At 37.9% G+C, this 10,982-nt stretch overlaps 1 long non-coding RNA gene across 1 annotated transcript; it reads left to right on the forward strand.

Moving 5' to 3' along the window:
- Positions 1 to 1,252: 1,252 nt before the first annotated feature.
- LOC121133793 lies at positions 1,253 to 6,445 on the forward strand. The gene is made up of 3 exons (XR_005870780.1): positions 1,253 to 1,337; positions 3,221 to 3,315; positions 6,197 to 6,445. It is a non-coding gene; the product is annotated as an uncharacterized LOC121133793 (long non-coding RNA).
- Positions 6,446 to 10,982: the final 4,537 nt, after the last annotated feature.

Raw genomic sequence — 10,982 nt, forward strand, 5'->3', positions numbered from 1 at the left:
TATTCTATAGTGAGACAGATTTGATAAAATATTAGTTTCTTAGAAAAATGTTCAAAATTGCTAAATATTACAAATATACTTAGATGAAATAATTGATCACATGTATTTGCTACCCTTTTAATCTCTCAACTCACTGCAGTTACGTCTTCTTACTCATTAATATTGAACTTTGAATCTTCACAGATATCATTTTAAGTGAGAATATACATGTCTTTTCATTATTTTTTCTGCTCCAGTTTTACTCATCCTCATTCCTCATATTATATAGTTCTAGGGCAATACCACTACATGCTGGTGAGAAAACGAGGAAGAATAAATTACTCAACAGCTGAGTGACATCATTGAAATAATTTGACCTGTCCAAATGACCAGTTGGTTGTTGGGGACTCTGGAGGTACATATACTGTTTAGGCCTATTGGCCTAGACACTTTTGTCCAAACAGTGCCAGAAGACCAAAATCAATCTGCAAATCTACAAACTAGACACTTGATGTTTTTACTGAAATGACCCTTATCATTATGCATAGTGACACAAGGGTGGTGATAAATAATGACATCAAATCTATGTCACCCAGAATATTCTTTTAATTTTTTAAGAAAACCACATGTGAGGACTGCATTTAAATCATGACACTCCTCTCTTCCCCACTAACCCTCCCTCCTATGCCCCCATTCCTTCTAAAATTCATCACCATATATATAGTATTGCATAATATATTGTAGTATTGCTAGTGTTGTTGTGTACTTGTGTTTAAAGTTGGACACTTGAAATTAGAATTTTGTTCTTTAATATTGAAATATAACAACTTATACTGAAGTATTCTTGTAATGCCTTCTGTAATTGCAGTATGTATCCTATGAATTATTTTAGTTTTAAGGTTAGTCTAATTGCTGCTATGTTACTTTTAATTATATACTACTTAAAATGAAAACTTTAGTATCCTAAAATAAGAATATTTCTTTTTTTTAATTTAGTTTAGAAACAATCTTACATATCCCAGTTCCCTCTCCCTCCTATCCTCCCATCTTCCCCACTGACCCCCCCCATCTCCTCCCCAGTGAGGATTAGGCCATCCATGGGGGATCATCAAAGTCTGTCAAAGATTTCAGGGTGGGCCTAGTCCCTATTTTGTGTATCTGTCCTGAGAGAGTATCCCTCCATGGAGAATGTACTCCCAAAGTCCATTTGTGCACTAGGGATAAATACTGGTTGCACTGTCAGAGATTCTATAGATTGCCCAGTTCTAACTGACAACCTCATTCAGAAGGCTTGGTTCAGTCCAATGCTGCTTTCCCAACTTTATGCAACTGGGGTCCATGTCCTCTCACTTGGTCAGGTTAGCTGTCTAACAATGTTTTTATTAATCACTTATCTTATATTTGTTAGAATTACTATATACTGAGTGATAGTTTGAATGAAAATGGCTCCAATAGGTTCATATATTTGAACAACTGGTTACCAGCTTTTGGAAATGTTTTTGGAAGGATAAGGGCGTATAGCCTTGTTGGAAGAGGGGTGTTACTGGTGGTGACTTTAAGGTTTCAAAAAGCCATGTCAGGCCCAGTTGTCTGTCTGCCTGCTGCCTAATGACCATGAAGTAAAGCTCTTGTCTACTGCTCCAGGACCAAACCTATCAGCTTATTCCCAACTCTCCCACACAAAGTTCATGGACTCTACTATCCTCTGCAACCATGAGCCCAAAATTAGGTGGTTTCTTCCTAAGAGTTTCATGGTCATGGTGTCTCTTCATAGCATTAGAACAGTAACTAAGACACACTGCAAGTACTAAACTAGCCTCAATATAATTCATTTTATTATTGGATCAATGTAGTGAAATTGCTGTTTAATTCTTCTATATAAATTTGTTTATTTTGCTTTTAATATAAAAGGAATACATTTAATTCAATTTGAGTATATAATGTGGATAAGTATCATATCATATAAATTTAATATTGTTAAATATTACTTTTTAATATTTTGTGAATAGGCCTTATATTTCACATATCTTAATTATTTGAACCTTGATATAACTTAGACATATTTCTCATCATTGACATATCATTTTTGGTTTTCCTTCAAATATATCTTAACAATATTTATATTGAGTTTGTTTGCATAATTTCAAATGTTTAGTTTTATTTTCAAGTATTTCTAGATAGATAAAAATCTAGATAGACAGATATTATGTTTACCACAGTTGTATGTCTTATTTCTTTTTGTGCAGTGTTTCTCTTATTCTTTACTGACTCTTTCTTCCTTGTTCCATTTTTTTCTAAAGTTAAAAGTTGCATATTTATTTTAAGCTTTACCGAAAAAGGGATTTCATCCTGAATTTATGAATAAAAATATTAAACTTTCTGTAATGGTTTGAAAAAATGCATCCCCATAGGAAGTGGCATTATTATGAAGTATGGATTTGGTGGAGTAGGTGTGGACTAATGGAGGAAGTGTATCACTATAGGGGTGGGCTTTGAAGTCTCCTATGCTCAAGCTATGCCCAGCAATACAATTCACTTCCTGTTGCCTATGGATCAAGATGTAGAATTCTCAGCTCCTTCCCCAAGACCATGCCTGCCAGCATGCCACCATGTTTCCTGCCATGGTGAAAATGAATTACACCTCTGAGAGTGTAAAACCATCCAAATTAAAAATGTTTTCCTTTATAAAAGTTACTATAGCTATGGTGCCTCTTCATAGCAATTGAGACCCTAAGATTCCATTTCTTGATTCTCTTCACAAACCTAAAATACATTTATATATTTGATAAAAATCACCTATTTACCAACTACTCTACATCTTCGTTATCTCATAAGACAACATTCCTCTTTTTACAGGAAAATGTTTTTTCTAAAGGGAATTTATATTCATCACTTTTCCCCTTTTTGTTTTATTCTTTTTGTTTGGTTGTTCTTCGGGTACAATCTTACTGTACTTTAGAGCCCTCACATACCTTAGTGAGAATTTTCTTTAATGAATGCTCTGATATACATGGAGGGCCAGGGAAGTAAGGAATAATTCATCCTTTTGCATTAAAAGAAGCCTCCTTTTCAGACTCCTGTATCCTCGAATCTCTGAGGTGCTTGTTCCTTTTGGTTTTGTTGGTTTTATATTGTTTTGTTTTTGAGACTAACTTAAAGGTGTCCTCATCAATATTTACCACTGCTTCAGTCTTCTCCCCTGTTTTGTACGTCACAAGCTCTCCATATTCACTGTCTTCAGTTGTACAGTTACAGCCTGGGATACTTATCTATTCACCAGTTGAAGGACACCAGAGCAAGAACACTAGAAATGAAGATGAAAAGAGGCATTCAATTGTGAGTTTCCTGTGAACAAAACTTTATGCCTTTGGCAAATGTGAAGAGGTTTCATGATCTTGTATCCCATCAAACTGAATTAGAACTGATTTGCTAAGTCCTTTTCACACTCAGTCTTACCAGTTGGGTTAGTTGGACCATTTCTTTATATTAATTACACCTGTGGCTATGCAGAAAATACCTCATTGTGGTTTTTATCTGCCCTTTCTTTAATGGTTATGCTGTTTAACATCACAACTTAGGCTTATTTGCCATCTATGCATCTTCACTGCAACGTTTTGCTTGCTTTTTTCTTTCAAAATTTTATTGGGTATTTTATTTTCTGGCTACTGAAGTCTGAAATGTATTGACTTCCTGGGTACAAACCATTGTTATATATATGATTTCTTCAGATTTGTGCTTTAACTTTTAAATTTGTAAGTGGATTCTTTCAGAGAGCCAAATGTTTTAATACAGTGAAACCACTTCCCTCTGTTTTCTTTGAGGAATCATGCCTTCAGTACTATATGTAAGAATTCTTTGCCTAACTCAGGGTCCCAAGATCCTTCTCCTCTTTTATTATGGAAGTCTAGAAGTTGGAATTGTGATGGGGGTAGAGAGAGGGGGCAGGAGAGGGAGATACACACACACACAGACACACACACACACGTAATATTACTAAAAACGTAACAGGAACAAAAAGATCAGATTTGTGTGCATTTCAGTTTATCACTGGAAAGAATTTACAGGCTATACCATAAAAGGTTAAATTTGATAAAGCTGGCAATCCCCCCAAGTGCACTCATGTGAGATAGAACCAGGGGGCTTAAGTTTTTCATGAATAAAAGCAGAAGATAATAATCACACAGAGAGAAACTACTGAAAATCTAAGGTGCTCTCATCAGGTAAAAGAGGTGTAACTTATCATGGGTCTGCAAGGAGCCAACCAGAGGTTGAAAAGTTGCATCATATGAAACACTAAGAACTAGAAGGAAACTTGAAGGTTTTCATGGTGCTAAGTAAAGACTGTCTTCTTACTTTTTAAAATAAAATAACTTGTATTTCCCCAGATTTCAAATAGAATACTTAGTGTATTGCCTTCATAGTACACCCGTGTTACAGCAATGAAAGGCTGCTACAATCATGTCAATAAAAATCCCAAGGATCTAAGTGAACAGAGTCCTACTAAACACAATGAACTTAAAAGTGAAGCCCAGGAAGTTTCATAGAACAATTATATCTGTTCAAATAGTACACAACCTACAAAAAGCAAAGAAATACAACTGATTCTGGTCAATAAGCACAGAGTCATTTGTATGCCCTATATGAAAATTAGTGCAAGCATTAAGGAAAAATGTATGAAACTCAGATTTGGTAGAGGACTTGCCTAGAATGCATGAAGTCGTGTATTTTATCTTCAGGACATCATAAACCAGTAGTGATAGTACATACCACAGTCCCAGCCTTGGGAATTTGAGGCCTGATGGTCAGAGGTTAGAGGTTCAAGGTACAGAAAGTTCAAGGAGAGATTTTTCTATGCTTCTGGGAAAGTGGCACAGTGGTTAAGAGAACTGGGTGCTCTTCTCACAGGACCAGATCAACCAGAACCTACATGGTGGTTCAGAACCACTATAATTTCAGTTTCAGACAATTCAATGTCCTGTTTTATACTCCACAGGTACAGATATATGCAATCTAAAAACCTCATGGATATGAAAGCAAAATCATTTAATACAAGGAAGGAAGAATAAAGGAGGGACAGGATGAAAGGAAGGAATGAAGGGAGGATAGGAGAGGAATAAGAAAAGGATAGAAAGGAGGGAGAGAGAGGTATGGAGGAGGTGAAGAAGGAAGGAAGGAAGGAAGAGGAAGGAAAGAAGGTAGAAAGAAAGGAGTAAAAATTTTAAGGAGGACTGAAGAGATGGCTCATTGGAGTAAGAGCACTGGCTACTCATCCAGAGAACCCACATGGCATCTCACACCTATCCAGTTACAGAGGATCTGATATCCTCAAACAGACATCCATGCAGACAAAACACCAATAAACATAAAAATAAATAAATGAATGTTCAAGTTATAGAAGTTATGCATGTATCCTCCAATAGAGGCATGGGTAACAAAATATAGCATAGATTCAAAATAGAACACAATTCAACCTTTTTAAAAACTCTTAATTTGCAATACACTAGAATTGAAATATTATGTTGAGTGTAACATATTTGGTATAGAAATATCAGACATTTTCATTGGTAAGAGCAATCTAAAGACAAGGGAACTCCAAGAAGGATAGAGAATGGTGGCTGCTGGAATCAGAGCATGGAGGGTAGAAGGTAATGACACTGAAAGAATACAAACTTTGAGTCATACAGGAGATAAAACAGTTTCGAGATATATTTCATTATTTCGTGAATATGGTAAAGATATTTTTATTTCAAAGTCACCAAGAAAGTAAATTTCACATGATAATTATTTGAGGTTATGTATATGTTCTGTGCATGTTCTAATGAAAATGACATCACTACGTACATATGACTATGGTTTGTCCATTTATGATCAATAAAATAGACTCAGAAATGACAAACTTAGTAAACAAGGATATGAAATGTTTGTTAATGTATGGTTGGCATGTTTGTTATATTTTATGAATTGTGTTAGATACATAAAGGAGTAAAACCTACAGTCAAACTTCTAGAGTTTAAAAGCATGCTATAGGAAGCTACAGGGTTAACTACTGACTTTAATGATCAGTTTATTGGGATATACAACAATCAAAAACTGAGAAATGTGCATTAACAGAGTTTGTGAGATGCAGAACACATTTTCAGAACATCTTTTCACATGCTAATGCAATGCTTGTAGAGGTAATTCCTGTACGTGTTATAAGGATTTCATTGCATCCCAGGGATAGACAGAGAGCAGTGAAGAACTCCTACCTGGTTCAGCACTGGACAACGAGAAGACTTCTACCACCTCTCATAAGACCAGAAACTCGACCATCACTTTTCTACTGGAATACTAAAAACCTTCAGAGGACTAATTAAGAAGATACTCATCCATATATATTTATCACCTGCTCAAAGAAACTGTCCTTCTGTCTAATATGATTTGACAACATGTGTTGCTTTCTTCTTTGTGTTTGTAAAGAGTAGAATTCCCTATTGTAGGTGTTCGCACTTTTAGCAGAGAAAATATGATCTGTCTTAAAATAAAATAATTAAAGGAAAGTTTGCAAGTGGTCTACTTTAAATTTACTCTTAAAGAGAGAGCCTAGCTAACTCATTTGACATATTAGCCACTATGAAGAATTTTATCAGATGATCCTGCCTCCTTAATACATGCAATTTTAGACTGACTAATCACCCTTCAGAGCAGTATCTGGGAAGCTACTTTAAAAAAAATCATATTGTTCAAAGATCATTTTGTATAAGCTAATATATAAAGTCATCACTGAGAAGAGAGTTCAAATATGGTCAACAAGAGCAGTTCCATTAGATAATGCAAGATTTGTTCTGACTTTGATGCTCAAGGGAGTTATCCACTCATGAAGAGAGTGTGAGAACAAATTCCACCCAGATTATATGGTGTCATAAGTTCTATATTTGTTACAATCCTTGGATACACATTACTAATTGCTAAGAAATTTCATTTAAGCCGGGCGTTGGTGGCGCACGCCTTTAATCCCAGCACTCGGGAGGCAGAGGCAGGAGGATCTCTGTGAGTTCGAGGCTAGCCTGGTCTACAAAGTGAGCTCCAGGACAGTCTCCAAAGCTACAGAGAAGCCCTGTCTTGAAAAACCAAAAAAAATTAAAAAAAAAGAAATTTCATTTATTGTGAATTCATACAGGAAGGTCACCTGTATATGATCCCAGAACATCTGTTGACTGATGTCTTATAAACACCTGGATTATCTCAACAGTTTTTTAACTGGATTCTTAATCTTTCAGTACTACAGTCTTTAAATCCTCACGAAAACTGTTAGAGAGGCATAGTGTGTGTGTGTGTGTGTGTGTGTGTGTGTGTGTGTGTGTGTGTGATCAAAACCAATGAATTCGAGGTGAGATTGGGTCCCCGGCTGGGACCACCCGCCCATCACCCATCCCCCCCATCTTCGGGGCCGCTCCCGGCTTATAGAAGAGCCTCCCACACAGGAAAGAGATCAGCCCCTCCAAGACCCCAACCCAGTGAGCCCAGCTTCAGGTGAGATTGGGTCCCCGGCTGGGACCACCCGCCCATCACCCATCCCCCTCCATCTTCGGGGCCGCTCCCAGCTTCCAGAAGAGCCGCCCACACAGGAAAGAGATCAGCCCCTCCAAGACCCCAACCCAGCGAGCCCAGCTTCAGGTGAGATTGGGTCCCCGGCTGGGACCACCCGCCCATCACCCATCCCCCCCATCTTCGGGGCCGCTCCCAGCTTCCAGAAGAACCGCCCACACAGGCTCCTCCAAGACCCCAACCCAGCGAGCCCAGCTTCAGGTGAGATTGGGTCTCTGGCTGGGACCACCCGCCCATCACCCATCCCCCTCCATCTTTGGGGCCGCTCCCGGCTTCCAGAAGAGCCGCCCACACAGGAAAGAGATCAGCCCCTCCAAGACTCCAACCCAGCGAGCCCAGCTTCAGAAGAGCCGCCCACACAGGAAAGAGATCAGCCCCTCCAAGACCCCAACCCAGCGAGCCCAGCTTCAGAAAAGAGATCAGCCCCTCCAAGACCCCAACCCCAGCGAGGCCAGCTTCAGCTTCAGCTGCAGTAAGGAAGGAGACCAGTGGAGACAGAAAGCCCCCACCAGCACCCACTGGAAGAAGAGATGGGAAGAAGACAGAATAAGAGATCACTCAGCAATAGAAACACCAACATGACCCCACCAGAATCCAGGGATCCAACACCAGCAAGACCTGAAAAGCACTACATAGATGAAGAAGAGGAGACAGACCTTAAAAATTATTTCATGAAGATGATGGAGAGCCTCAAAGAAGAAACGAGGAAATCCCTTAAAGAAATAGAAGAAAAAACAAACAAAAAAATCCATGAAATGGGGGAAAAATTCAAGAAATAAACAAATCTCTCAAAGAATCTAAAGAGCACCAAGAAAAAACAACCAAGAAAATTAAGGAAACAGCTCAAACAGTTGAAGGATTGAAAGCTGAAATAGAAACGATAAAGAAAACACAGAATGAAGGGATGCTGGAAATAGAAAAGCTCGGTAAACGGTCTGGAATTACAGATGCAAGCATCACCAATAGAATACAAGAGATAGAAGAGAGAATCTCAGGTGTTGAAGACTCATTAGAGGACATAGCATCGTCAACCAAAGAAAATCTCAAAACCAACAAATCCTTAACACAAAATATTCAGGAAATATGGGACACCGTGAAGAAGCCAAACCTGAGAATAATAGGTATAGAAGAAGGTGAAGAACTTCAACTTAAAGGTACAGAAAACATATTCAACAAAATCATAGAAGAAAACTTCCCTAACCTAAAGAAAGATATGCCTATGAAAGTACAAGAATCTTACAGAACACCAAATAGGCTTGACCAGAAAAAGAAGTCACCTCGCCATATAATAATCAAAACATCAAACCTACAGAGCAAAGAGAAAATATTAAGAGCAGCTAAAGAAAAAGGCCAAGTAACATATAAAGGCAGACCTATCCGAATTACACCTGACTTCTCAATGGAAACGATGAAAGCCAGAAGATCCTGGTCAGATGTCCTACAAACGCTAAGGGAACAAGGATGCCAGCCCAGACTACTATATCCAGCAAAGCTCTCAATTACCATAGATGGAGAAAACAAAATATTCCATGACAAAGCCAGATTTAAACAATACGTATCCATGAATCCAGCTCTACAGAAAATGCTAGAAGGAAAACCTAGAGCCAAGGAAGATAACTACATTCACAAAGACACAGGCAATATAGAATCATACTTTACAAAACACTAAAAGAAAAAGGGAGGAGAAACTACACAAAATAACTTCACTAACAATAAATCAAGCACAAACAAGGATCACCAATCAATGGTCATTAATATCCCTCAATGTCAATGGCCTCAACTTACCTATAAAAAGACACAGACTAGCAGAATGGATACGAAGACAGAACCCTTCCTTCTGCTGCATACAAGAAACACATCTCAACACCAAAGACAGACGTTATCTCAGAGTAAAGGGCTGGGAAAAGATCTTCCAATCAAACGGCCCCAAGAAACAAGCGGGCGTAGCAATCCTAATATCTAACAAATTAGGCTTCAAATTAAAATCAATCAAAAGAGATGAAGAAGGGCACTTCATATTCATCAAAGGAAAAATACATCAAGACGAAGTCTCGATTTTAAATATCTACGCCCCAAATACAAAGGCACCTACATTCGTGAAAGAAACATTACTAAAGCTCAAAATGCACATAAAATCTCACACACTAATAGTAGGAGACTTCAACACTCCGCTCTCACCGCTAGATAGGACCTCCAGACAGAAACTTAACAAAGAAACAAAAGAATTAATAGAAGTTATGACCCAACTGGGTTTAACAGACATCTATAGAACATTCCACCCAAATACAAAGGGATATACCTTCTTCTCGGCACCACATGGAACCTTCTCTAAAATTGACCACATAATAGGAAACATAGCAAATCTCCACAGATACAAAAAAATTGGAATAACCCCTGCATCTTATCAGACCACCATGCATTAACATTAGAATTCAACAATAACACAAATCGCAGAAACCCTACAAACTCATGGAGATTGAACAATGCACAATTGCACCATCCCTGGGTAAAGGAACAAATAAAAAAAGAAATTAAAGACTTCCTCGATTTCAATGAGAATGAAGACACAACATACACAAACTTATGGGACACTTTGAAAGCAGTGCTGAGAGGAAAGTTTATAGCACTAAGTGCCCACATGAAAAAACTGGAGAACAGTCATACTAGAGAATTAATAGCACAGCTGAATGTTCTAGAACAAAAAGAAGCAAACTCCCCCAGGAGGAGCAGACGCCAGGAAATAATCAAATTGAGGGCTGAAATCAATCAAGTAGAAACCAGGAAAACATTGAGAAGAATCAATGAAACAAAGAGTTGGTTCTTTGAGAAAATCAACAAAATAGACAAACCTCTGTCCAAACTAACCAAAAGACAGAGAGAGAACATGCTAATTAACAAAATCAGGGATGAGAAAGGGGACATAACAACGGACTCTGAGGAAATCAAGAGAATCATCAGGGCATACTTTGAAAATCTGTACTCCACAAAATTTGAAAATTTAAAGGAAATGGACAATTTCCTGGATAGATATCACTTGCCAAAACTAAATCAAGAACAGATAAATAATCTAAACAGACCTATAACCACTAATGAAATAGAAGCAGTCATCAAAAGTCTCCCAAACAAAAAAAGCCCAGGCCCAGATGGCTTCAGTGCAGAATTCTACCAGAAATTCAAAGAAGAGCTCATTTCAATACTCGTCAAAGTATTCCACACTATAGAAGCAGGAGGCTCACTGCCAAACTCTTTCTACGAGGCTACAATTACCTTGATACCCAAGCCACACAAAGACACAACTAAGAAAGAGAACTATAGACCAATTTCCCTCATGAACATTGATGCAAAAATACTCAATAAAATACTTGCAAACCGGATTCAAGAACACATCAGAAAAATCATCCACCATGATCAAGTAG

Source organism: Mesocricetus auratus, unplaced genomic scaffold, assembly GCF_017639785.1.
Source record: "Mesocricetus auratus isolate SY011 unplaced genomic scaffold, BCM_Maur_2.0 Super-Scaffold_100024, whole genome shotgun sequence".
Classification (NCBI taxonomy): Eukaryota; Metazoa; Chordata; class Mammalia; order Rodentia; family Cricetidae; genus Mesocricetus; species Mesocricetus auratus.